Raw genomic sequence first — 11,984 nt, forward strand, 5'->3', positions numbered from 1 at the left:
CTTCATGTTAAATTTATTCTTTTTTAAGCATCACTGAGATCTCTTTAAACTCACATAAATTGAAAAAACCTTTATGTAACAAACTATGCAAATAAATGTTGAAAATTCACAAAAATCTCTCTTAACATCGACTAAATAGACTACTTTCATATAACAACCTAGTAAGTAGGTAGTAAAGTAAGTTTCTTAGCAAAATGTATTTAAAAATAATATTAATCAGTCACATTTTTCTTAAATATAAAGAAAACTAATTTGATAGGAACATTCTAATTTGAATTGCGAAAATATGATCTGAGAAATAACAACACATCCAGTGTCTCATCACCAAGTCTGTTTCTCATATATGCAGCTGCAGAGAAAACGCGTTTAGGTTTGATGAAAGTTGAAGGAATCGTTAGTAAATACTTATGAGCTTCGAGGACACGGAGAGGATGGAAGAAAACAGTCCGGTCGACACGGATCGGGATTGTAAGTTACCTGTATTAGTTGTTTAACTTTAGGTACAGTTTAATATGTTATTTCGATAAGAACTAATATGCATATAACGTAATTTTTCTATATTTAATTTTTGGTCCTTGTTATCAAAATGTGATCCTCGTGAGAAAAAATATCGCCCTGCCTAATCTATACCTTTGAAAAACGCATCTTTGTGAGTAATTATTATATACGAAGAGACTCCATTTGTATATTTGTGAACCAATTTCGACTAACTACAGACTTGCTTAAACTGAACGACGTGGTATTACATACAATGGTTTAAGTAATATTTTATAAGTTAAAAATTCATATTTTAATATATAAAATAACTTAAATACATTGTAATTCTTAATATATTACTATACTATTTCAAAAATTTGAATACAATTTCATATAATTGTTGAACTAAAAATATATGAATAAATTATTTACTTACAATACCTTTCGTTGCGTGACTTGTGTAAATCACACAACAAAATTTCGCATTTATATTTGTTTCAACCAATAATTTTACTGATTGTTTATATCCAGATTATCATAAATTTTATTGCATGTCTATAAACTAACTTTTATATAAAACTTATAAAATGATATAAGTTTTATGTTTGTTTTATGTTTATATTATTTTCATATAAAAAAATATAATACTTTTTCATATTATATTAAAAGTATTTATATTAAAAATTAAAAGGATTTTTGCTCGTTTATTTTTAATCTATCATCGATTTATATTACTTAATAAACAATAGTGACTTGATCATTTATTTTAACCATAATATATAGGAATTTGTATGTATTAAGTTACTGTATCCTTAACACGTTAAAAATACATAGCAAAAATTTTGAATTTGCTATGACCTTTGAAATTTTTATTTTAAAAATATATTTCTGTAGTTGTTCATTTTATTTAATTTCCAGCAAATGTGATTTACTCATCATTGGGACTCATAGAAAATAATACTAGAGAACAAAAAAATCTAGTTAAAAATCTTAATAAAAGTAAGATTTGGATTAAAATAGCTTTTGAAAATAAATTTTATTAGTAAACTACCAAATTTATAAAATATCTTTTCACTTAAGTAATTATCTTAAAATTTATATTATTTATAAGTTATAAACTATTAACTTGTAGTACATCTATGATACAGGTTTTCAAACTACTATAATATAAAAAATAAGAAAAACAAAAAAACATATATATATATATATATTTACAGAGTTTATATACTTATATGCATTATACATATAGAATATATATAAATAAAAGATGATCTTATAAATTGATTCATATATCAACTTATATGCGTGTGCATGCGTGTTTGTATGTTTGTATGCTTATATATATGCATATATTTTAAATATTATTAGTTAAATAACCTTAAGCAAATTTAAAATAAATTTATTTTGATAATAACTAAAAGATTGCATTATAACTTTTTCAGAAAATGTCTTCTGTTACAATAAAACCATTAATTAACAATTCATGTTTTAAAAATGTATTCAATGTGATATATAAGAATCATTACAAAATGACATATTAAGCAGATTCTACGGAAATAGCGATGAGTCCATTTGGACAAACTGACCATTCATATGTTAAAAAATAATCTATAAAACTATTATTAATGATATAAAAATGAACATGTTGAAATTTTTGATGAATTGGATAATAAATATATCATCATTTATTATTATCGAAAGAGAATTATTTTGGGTTTATTGAGAAAGGCATAAATTTTATTAGACAATAATCCAACTGCAGAATCGTTACGTCGAAAATAATATACATAAATATAGCAATAATTATTATGTTAAAAAAAGTTTTTTATGGTTAAATATCATATGAAAAATTATAACTTTTTTATAACAAACTTGTAACCTGTATAAAAAAGTACGCTGATAAGTTCTTAAGATACGGAATGACACTCCATGAGATCATTTATTACGGCTATTTTAGGAACTTCGTGCCAGACTCCGAATATACGTCATCCGAATGCCATGCGACTGCATCACAACTTTCAAATTTGATTATTTTTGTTATTTTGTCGATTTTCATGTTTGAAAGTAAATACATCTATCGTTATTACTATTATTAGGCTAAACATTATGTTTAATACTGTAGATGTAACCAGGGCTGTGGAGTCGGAGTCGGAGTCGTCAAAAAATCCGCCGACTCCGACTCCTTTTTACTTACCAACTTGTTATGTATATAAAACGGAAAAGTATTGGAATCGTGTCAAATTTGACCCTCCAAGTTTTTTTTTTTTTTTTTTGCAAATCTACACGTTTGGAGACCTCCCGAACCCCCTCAAAAAAGTCAATAAAGGGGAAAAATTCGCGCGCGCGTGTGTGTTGGCATCTAATTTGTTTAATTTCTTTATTTTCTGTTCTGAGATATTAAACAATACCTCAGCATGGGTAAAGTTTAAAGCTTTGTGGCTTGCGTATAAAGGGGCATTAATACTATTAAATTTTTGTTCTTAATTAAAGATCGACAGGGTGAAGACATAGAAGTGGTCATGTGTCATATCTCTTAATGAATATTTTACTCGTTATTAGCCATCAAAATTAAAAAAAAATAAATAAAATTTGTCTCTACCCTCAAAGTAAACTTTTTTGTCATTTTATAATAGTACAGTAAAACCCGTTAAGATGTTCTCGCCTAAGATGTTAGAACGTATATGGGGACACAATTTAGTTCGACCGCTTTGACTTAAATAACTAACTCCCGCGTTAAACCATCCGACTCCGATTCTGACCACAGAAATTATTAGGCTTCAAACGGGGTGAACGAAATCATGCCCCCCACACACAGTCTAACATCCACACATATAGAAAAAACTCGAATCTTTTGCATATCTCGAAATTTCACGGTGTCCCGAGTCCAAAAATGTAAAAGTTTGGAAAGGGTCATTTTTTGACCGAGCGCTACACTTTCCCTCTGTTATATATAACAGCCGGAAAAGTAAAAATTATCGAATACATATTTATATATTACTTAGAGAAGTCTTTTAGCTTTGGAATAAAAAGTTTCTACGCTCTATCTTTATTACAACTCTATTTATTGAATATTTTATTCTGAGGTCACGTGATGACATCAGAATTTCCGGGTCTCTTTCGGTAACAAGTCTGCCCCTAGTCGGAGTCGGAGTCGGACGGTAAGGAAAAGTCGGAGTCGGAGTCGGTAGATTTTTACGCGACTCCACAGCCCTGGATGTAACAATAGATGTATCGATACAAATTAGGCTATATGGAAATAATGAAACTTTCTTCAGCAGTTTGACATTTTATTGTTGTCACTATGCCTCATTCTGTAAGAAGTATATACGGTAGGAGATACAATGTGCTTTAGTAATTAATATAACGCAATTACTATATTAAATGTATTAAATGCACTCTTCATTTTCTTTTTTAAAAATGAAGAATTAGACACTTATATTTTCCCAATAGAAAGTTATGGTTTACCATTAATTATTTTAAATTATAACTTAAACTAATATTTGCAAATATTCTTAGTCAAGGGGAAAATTAACATTCAATTTTACTTTTTTGGGATGAGACAGAGTGAAGTGAAACACAGTTAAAAATTCTGAATTACAGCTTACGATTTCTAAAATTAACTTGAAATAGAAGATGTGAATTAGCATACATTGATTGTTGTTATGACATCTCTGATTAATATTTTCAGATTTTCAATCTTATAATCTAAATTAACATAAAATTTGTCATTGATAGAAGTTTGGGAAGGTAAAATTTGAAAAATGAAACGGCTAAGCAAGAAATGATTTCACTAGTTATTCGATGATTGATTTGTCTTTAAAAACTGATCATAGAAGTTTTTCTTATCTTTAACATTAATTTTCCAGATGATTAACATTTATAGACTTTCGCTTAAATACGTAATTTTATTAGATAATAATTTATACAACGAACATTACAGAAATAATAATTAACACGTTCGTTTAGATCAGTGTTCCACAACCTTTTTATACTTGCGGCACACCCATGACTCGACATGACTCAACGCGGCACACCAAAATGCTATTCCCCTCAAAAACGTATGATATTGATACTATTAATAGAATTACGTAATGCCACAAATCTATTATTATTATCATCATCATCATCATCATTCTTATTATTATTATGTTGGGTTTAATGGGTTATACTCGGTTCACACCGGTGGCTGTGTACTATGCCGGACCAGAGTCAAGGCATAGCAACCAAAACAAAACTAAAATTAAATAAGTGTGTCAGTGTCTGTATTCAGGAATTTCCTAACAATATGGCATGTATTCAATATAGTGGCCTTCTGTTGTGTTATGTGTGTATTTCTACTCAATTGTAATGTTCCCAGGCTTTTGTGTAGTGTGTGTGGTATCACACCTGTACAGGAGAGAACAACAGGTACAATAAGCACCCTATCCATCCTCCACACAATTACTATATTAAATGCATTAAATGCACTCTTCCTTTTCTTTTTTTAAAAGTAAAGAATTAGACACTTATATTTTCCCCATAGAAAGTTATGGTTCACCATTAATTATTTTAAATTATAACTTAAACTAGTATTTGCAAATATTCTTAGTCAAGGGGAAAATTAAGATTCAATTTTACTTTTTTGGGATGAGACAGAGTGAAGTGAAACACAGTTAAAAATTCTGAATTACAGCTTACGATTTCTAAAACTAACTTGAAATAAAACTAAAAAGATTGTTTTGCTAGTTCATTGTTTATTTAATTAATTTTTGTGGCACATATGGTTTTTTTATTTAAATATAAAAATATCACATTTTTTAGGGCTAGCAGAGATAGCGAGTATGAGAGAAAATACATTAATGGAAGTAAAAAATTGTAAAAAACGAAGCGAGATGATTACATTAAGCGGCAAACAAATAGTATTATGAAATATGTCACTGAAATTCGGTCATACAAGACAACCAAACGAAGTTGAAAAAACTCATCTATACTGTATATCACGGCGCTTTGGAAGAAGGAAAAACAATTCAATAAATATGTTAAAGAACCATTCAAGAAATTTAAACAGATGAAATTGAAAATAACAGAATTTTCTACGAACAATTGTATAAACCATGCTGAAGAAGAAGACAAGAATTTTAACATTGAAGATACTGGTACGTGGCCAATTGGAAGAATAATCAAACAGTAAGTTTAATACAGTAGTTCAACATGGTCCTGTACAAATCGGCCATATTAAGAAACGTTTCTCTATGTCAAAAAATTCCCGGTTCTATATAGCTCACTAGATGGAAACTACTCTGTAATAAAACATATTTGATGTACCAGTACCTGTGCAGCCTACCTTAGTACAGTAGCGTGCCGTGACATTTCACGATAGGGAAACTGTGTTTCTGTAAGAAGCTGACTTCCAGGGACAATCAGTTAATTGCGCGTCAGTGATTGTCTAGGGTCCATTCGTATTCGTTTGTTCGATAAGCCAATAAAAACCGTAGACTTCTCTAAATGTATTTTTAATATCACAATTACATTCTGAATCGCTAGCCACAATATAATGGCTACGATTAAAAATAAAATAATAAAAAAAACACTAAAATATAAAAAATTTTTAGTTAAAAAACAAGTAAAATTATACTTTTTCTATTTCCGACTTCGAGGATTCTACGAGCCAAAAAACGACAAATAAATGGCAAGGAACAATCATTATGCTGAGAACGACTGTTGGATATAAAGCGTAACCAGCGATTGATATCTTGATGTATCCACTGAGGAGGCCTGATTGCGAAATGCATTTGGATAGTATTATTAAATAATGATTGTTCCTTGACATTTATTTGTCGTTTTTTGGCTCGTAGAATCCTCGAAGTCGGAAATAGAAAGAGTATAATTTTACTTGTTTTTTAACTAAAAATTTTTTATTTTTAGTGTGTTAATATTTATACCGATCTCATTGGTTTTTAATAATTGAAAATAATAAAAACTTACTCGGTGAAATAAAATATGTGGTGGGTGTACCGGTACATACCTGGTACAAAATATTCTTCAACTGTATGAATATACTTTTAAAGAAAATTATAATTAAATATAGTTTTGTGAAGGAACGTACTGTACATAAAAATAACATAAATTATTCTTTACTTTTTAAATCTTAAAACAATCCATTTAGTTAAAATTGCTCCCTACGAGTGACTCATGGATGGAATCAGAGACGATATTGATGGGTGTGCAGTGCGTTCATGCTGGCAAATCCCGGGGGTGCCGATACCGGCTAATGTCAAATGTCGCATCACTAATATATCTCAAAGGAGGCTACAGGGCTGTAATAGATTTTAAACGTTTCTCACCATAGCTGTATAGCTAAATATGTTAAACTTAATAGTCATCTGTTTTCTAACTAATTCTTTTTAGGTCTACGGAAATTTCCAAAATTTACAACTTTTCAATCACTCTCATTGAACTGGAAAAATTTGTCTTTATTACATTTAAATTAATATTACAAAGAAATCAGTCCCCATCGTACTCGGCTAGAGATTGGTTCGGTTAAGTTTTTGTTTAAGTAAATTCCGGCTCTTTCAGCAGGGTTTTATTTATGTCCCTAATTCCCTAATCTCTTAATTATTTAACTACTACTTAAGTAGAAATAAGTTGAAACCGGTTACTTTGTACTTGAATATTTGTAGTCTTGGGAAAGAAGTGGAAAGACAAATTTTTACGATAACGGATATATAAATCGTAAATTTAAGGAAAATAAATTCTGTGCATCTCATTCATTAAATTTAGTTGTAAATGATGCTGCCAAAGTAATAGTTAATTTTTTAACATTGTACAAGAATTGTACACGTTTGTTTTCTGCATTCCTTATAGATGGAACATATTAAATCGTAATGTCACTAGTTTAACATTGAAATCCGTAAGTAATATAAGATGGGAGAGCGAAATAAAAATATCAAATATTTTAATGGATTTTTTTAACTCCTGTCAACTATACAGAACTATCATAAAAACGTACTGTACCAGTAAATTCCTATCGGTTGGGTTAAGTTATAAGTCTATTCATGATTCACATAATCGGGCGAGGGCGGCCAAATATGTAGCATGCAGGCGGCTAACAGCCTAGAACCGGTCCTGGAAGTACGGTTCTAGAACTGGTCTAGAAACGCTTTCATTCATTGGAAGCGTTATACGTGTGTAGCTTTCACCAGATAGGTGAGGTTGTTGCTCTGTAAAGCGCATGAGCGAATGTTTATAATCTGGCTGCTTGGAAGCTGACAATACAGCGCTTCCATTCCGCCACCCCGCGTTTCTTTATGCAGCGAGAGTGTAGCGAAATGACGTCACGAGCAGTGTTGGCCAATTAGAAACCAGTTTCAGTGTGTTCGCTGTAAAGCGCTTCTCGAGCGCTGCATAAAGAAACGCGGGACCACTGATATTCGAATATTCAATAGCGATCTTATCATATTTTTCACATATAGTATAGAAATTTGTAATACGATACATAATGCTGTTATAATAAAATATTAATTTTAAGTAATCCAAAATACGTTAAAATATGAAAATAATCGCGCAATATGTATTTATATTTTAGAAAATACAAGGGAACCACCGCTTACAAGGACGGCACGCCACTGTCTTAGTACCTATATTTTGTACAAGTAGAAGCATAATGGCATTTTGATACAACGTTCATTTGTACAAATTTTCTTTGAATATCAATTTGAGCATTTTACAAGTATAACTTGTAAGTTGTACAGTACTTGTTAGCAGTTAGCAATCTCAAAAAGTACGAAAAAAGTGCGTCTTATATACAATAGTAGCCAATCTAACTTGTAAGTAAAAACTTCTGAAAATTTAGTAGCCTTGTAGCTAGGGAATTCGATCCCGGTCCTTATTTCTAATCCCGGGATTTCGGGATTATACTTAGTCAATCCCGGGATCCCGGGATTATTTCGGTATTGAGGGTTAATAAAAATTAAGAAAATCTTACAGAAATCAAAAATCAAAATTTAGACAAAAATCAACGTATTTTACGGTATACACCTAGTTAATTTAATCACTCTAACTAATCAGACTTAGAGTCAGACTAACCAGACTTAAAATCACTGTTTCATGTTAAATTTATTCTTTTTTAAGCATCACTGAGATCTCTTTAAACTCACATAAATTGAAAAAACCTTTATGTAACAAACTATGCAAATAAACGTTGAAAATTAACAAAAATCTCTCTTAACATCGACTAAATAGACTACTTTCATATAACAACCTAGTAAGTAGGTAGTAAAGTAAGTTTCTTAGCAAAAAGTATTTAAAAATAATATTAATCAGTCACATTTTTCTTAAATATAAAGAAAACTAATCTAATAGGAACATTCTAATTTGAATTGCGAAAATATGATCTGAGAAATAACAACGCATCCAGTGTCTCATCACCAAGTCTGCTTCTCAATTTGTTGCACATATATGCAGCTGCTGAGAAAACGCGTTTAGGTTTGATGGAAGTTGGAGGAATCGTTAGTAAATACTTATAAGCTTCGAGGACACGGGGAGGATGGAAGAAAACAGTCCGGTCGACACGGATCGGGATTGTAGGAGTAAAGGCTACAATCCCGATTGTTTCGATCATTGTAAGCATGTCTTTCTAAAAATAAACGCGTTAATTTTGTAAATTCGGTCTCTGTGTGAGTCTCTCAGCGTCCAGCAAACCACTACCCCGAAACGTAAAAAGACTTTCTCGCATCATCCTGACAGATCGCGGGCAAGGCGAGGGTCGTAACCTTTTCACCTAAGGTCGACCCCCCTAAGCGAGAGGCGTCGGGTCTATATTAACTACACTGGCAAAACAAGATGGCTGACACATTGACAGGTAAAACGCACTGAGTAGTGCTCTCGACTGCGCCAGAAAATCGATTGGCGCCCGCGAAAATTCAAAAATACAAAAATGAAGTATATTACCAAGTAACCCAGTGAGAACTGCTTGCCTATCATTTTAGTTGAAAATACAAGAAGTTTTATTCCAAGCAAGCATCGCAAGCCCGCTAGGTTAATTTCTGCTGCTTGCTTGGAATAAAATTTCTTGTATTTTATATTAAAATGATAGGCAAGCAATTCTGTTAAAAGCACTGGCACTGAACGTTTCGCTTCATGCAGTCTATTTTGCAACTTTTTTAAAATGATGTCAATCCCGAAAATCTCGGGATTAGGAAAACTTAATCCCGAAAATTTTGGGACTGAAAAGTGGTCGGGATCCCGGGATCCCGATTTTCGAGATTCCAGGATCAAATCCTCTACTTGTAGCGGATAAAAAAGGGAATATCAATGAGAACGCGATACGTACAAAAATGGTAATTGCGAGTTGGATTTATGAAGTAATTAACGGTTATTTCGGGAGACGTATCTCTAAAATTATCGTATAAACCCCATTATCGTACAGCATACGATGCCTGAAATTATCGTACAGATACAGACGTTTATCATACAGATATCATACAGACGGTTTAGGTGAGTTTATACAGTACTGCGATGAGCTGGTCTTGTTGGCCAACCTCATTGCGGATCAAATTCACCCAAATAAATAAAATTTTCGACGAGATAGTCAAGTGGTTGTCAGTCTACTGCTCTAGAAAACCAGACGAATCGGATAATCTCAGGAATTTATCGAGAATAGTTTGATCCGGATATGTTGGGCCAGGTCTTTCACTATCCGCCGCCTCGTTTCGGACCTGGCCAAATCCACAACGAGCTTTCTTTAAACTCTCCGCCCCATGAGCATCTTTTTAGCAAGCACATTATTGGTTCTCTACGCCCATAATGAAGCGGCCAGGTTGTGAGGATCGGACTCCAATAAATCTGGATCAGACTGCCCCCGAAAAATTCCTGGGATTATTAGACCCATCCAAATTCGATTCTGAGTTACTCACAGCTGCCACCTTAACCAATCGGCCATCCGGCCTTTTTCACTTTTTCACCGCCATCAAAATTTAAAATGTTGCCGGGAAAGTTGAGCAACTCATTGCTGGAATATTATGTTTTCTATATTCTAATAGTTCAAATATAATTTAACATATTTTTTAGTTTAAATTTAAAAATTCATGCATTTAAGTGTTGACATAAGATTTTCAATTGAAGATTTCAGTCGTTGCGCCTTAAATTTCGTTTGAAATTTAAGTATAAAGTTAGAAACCGACAGTAAGCCAAACTCTTGCGTTTGAAATAATACTTTGCGCATCAATTGAAATCGATCAGAGTTCACAAAATGTGACAATGTTACATAGCGACTGTAAGACAAAAGCATTTTTTATCGATTAGAAGTAAGAATATTACACCTTGGCGATGTTTTTTATGCTTTCAATATATAAACTGCGAAAACCTTAAAGTTATTCGTGTAATTTTCTTGACTAAATTAAGAGATTATATTTTAAAAAAATTGCTGCCATAAACATTTTAAATAACGCCAATGAAATTACAACTCTCTTGTTTCAAGGAAGAAAAACAAAATCATGTTTAAATTTGAATTTAAATATCCGATTGACTTAGAACTAGTGTTACTACCCGTCCGGTTTTCACTCGGACAGTCCAGGAATTGACTCATTGTCCAGGTGAACTATTAATTTTGTCCGGGAATTTCGTAGAAATTATGAAATTACGATTAAACAAAGTTCTTGCAAATATTTTTTTACAAATTTACACTATTTTAAAAGCGAAAGAACTCACACTCACTGAAACTCATTTGCAATTCTGCCATGTTAGTTAGTCTGTTTACGCCAACGTGTGGGGCACAACCTGTCGTCGACCTTTTTTTTGCATACGATCGTACACGTCTCTCCAATATCCAACAGAGCTAAGTCATCTGTACTTGTCAGTGGCGTACCGTGGGTGTCAGCCGTCCAGGGCGGAGGAAAATTTCGGCCCTCCTTATTTAGGTATTTCAATTTAAAAGACCAAAATTCAGTTTCGTCACAGAACAAGCAATGAAAAATTCGGTGGTAGTGCAGCGACCTGTTTAAAATAGTTCTATTGGATATAAGTGGTATATATGAACGCGAATGAATCGTACAAGCAATAAAAAAAAAGAAAGAAAAGAAAAGGTCAACAGGTTTTGCAGTCCTCGGATAAAAAAAATTACTACAGTAGAGCCTCGATTATCCGACTCGATTGGGGACTGGGGTTGGCCGGATAATTGAAAAGTCGGACAACCGAAAAGTATGAAAAAATCTATTATTAGTGTAGTATATTATTATATCCCATGTAATTAGTATATTAGTATATCGCTATTAACCTACTTCGCATTGAATTTTCATCGATGTTAAGCCTAACAAAATTTTTTTAAAATAATAATCGTCGCTATTGTATCGTTAAAAATTAGAAAATTAAGCCTCGTTTAAATACTGGCTCCCTTTCATGGTCGAATGAGTGTTGTCAGCTAAAACACGTAAAAATAATATTAAAGTAGCCAAGACATAGCCAAATATTGTAGCGCCACATCACTATCGGACATTTCAAATTTGCCGACTAGGACGGTCGGTTAACCGAGG

General features: G+C 32.1%; 1 protein-coding gene across 1 annotated transcript in view; it reads right to left on the reverse strand.

Moving 5' to 3' along the window:
• The window catches only part of LOC111628277, a 6,139-nt gene extending 5,185 nt beyond the window's left edge, over positions 1-954 (reverse strand). The window contains exon 1 of the mRNA XM_023372026.1: positions 914-954. The gene's annotated coding sequence lies outside the window, so the exon portion shown is untranslated. The remainder of the gene's footprint in view (positions 1-913) is intronic.
• Positions 955-11,984: the final 11,030 nt, after the last annotated feature.

This window comes from Centruroides sculpturatus, unplaced genomic scaffold, assembly GCF_000671375.1.
Source record: "Centruroides sculpturatus isolate CEXI.00-Female unplaced genomic scaffold, Cexi_2.0 scaffold414, whole genome shotgun sequence".
In the NCBI taxonomy this organism is placed as follows: Eukaryota; Metazoa; Arthropoda; class Arachnida; order Scorpiones; family Buthidae; genus Centruroides; species Centruroides sculpturatus.